This window comes from Octopus bimaculoides, chromosome 2 (assembly GCF_001194135.2).
Source record: "Octopus bimaculoides isolate UCB-OBI-ISO-001 chromosome 2, ASM119413v2, whole genome shotgun sequence".
Classification (NCBI taxonomy): domain Eukaryota; kingdom Metazoa; phylum Mollusca; class Cephalopoda; order Octopoda; family Octopodidae; genus Octopus; species Octopus bimaculoides.
The window spans coordinates 186109580-186111015 of NC_068982.1; positions in this window are offsets into that span (position 1 = coordinate 186109580).

Below are 1436 nucleotides of genomic sequence, written 5' to 3' on the forward strand. Positions count from 1 at the left end.
CTCTCTCTCTCTCTCTCTCTCTCTCTCTGTTTATCTATCTATCTATCTATTTAGCTAGCCAGCTATCTCTATCACACACACATTCGCTTTCTCCGTCTCACTGAACTGGAAGAACTGTAATGGAGAGAGAAAGGTTCAATGCCCAAAACCCAACCGATGGCATTACCGCAGCTCAGCAGAAGAGTTATTACAACAGTTCTCCAGATGACAGTTCCACAACAGGTATCGAGACAGCTTTCAGATGATTTATCAGCACAGCTCCCCAACTGAATAATTACAAGTCTCCAGATGACTTATTACTCCTTGCTACAAACAACTCTCAGGATGACTTATTACTAGACAGATCTGCAGATGATTGATCACCTCATCTCTCCAGATGTCTTAATATCACAATCCCCCAAAAGTTTTAACTGTTACTGAGAGCCGTTCTCTTCGTCTCCTAGGGTTGACTTTCTGTAATGATTTTTCTTGGAGGACTTACATTGAATCCATTTCCAAATCGGCTGCAACGAAGGTAAGCTCACTCTTTCCTTCGAGGAGTTACCTCACTCCTAAGACTATTCTTTACATTTATAAGTCCACCATTCGCCCCAGCATTGAGTACTGTTGTCACATACTCTCCTGCAAAGTATTGAACTCTGTTGGACCGCGTTCAACACCATATTTGTAATGCTATTGGTCCTAGTCTATCTTCTAAATTGGATTCATTCTGTCGTCGTAGTCGTGTATTTTCCTTGTCTCTTTTCTATGAGTATTTTCATGGACATTGTTCAATATAAGATATGGTATTAATCGTTCAGTATAATTCCATCACGGTGGGGATGGGCCTGAAACCGTGTGGCTGGGAAGCAGACGTCTTACCACACAGCGAAGAAAAAAAATTATCTCTAATTTTACTCTTTCTCCTATGAATATTGTTTGTTTTTCCATATTACGATTTTTTTTTCGTGTGAACATATACGAATGCACACACTGCAAGAACTATTTTAACAAAGGACTGTGTGCGATATAATCAGGCCAGACGTTCTATCGATCCATTTATCATTTTAGTTATGTTTTTGTTTCAAAAGTCATGAATTGGAATGAGACGACAGGGCGCAGCCACTCGGGCGCAGCCACTCGGGCGCAGCCACTCGGGCGCAGCCACTCGGGCGCAGCCACTCGGGCGCTGATGATTAAAAAAAAAACTAAATAAAAAAGAAAAGAAAAAACTGTTTTAATAAAAAAAAAATAATTAAAAAACATAATACACGATATTTTTTCACCAAATTCAACATTAAAATTACTGGTGTGTATAATGTCTATAAGATATGGTATTAAACCGCAAAGTTTTCTCCACCCATTTTCATTTAAAATATATATATATATATATACGCATTACTATTTAACTTTATTATGTTTTCTCATATATCTGCATATTATATGTAAAACCAAGT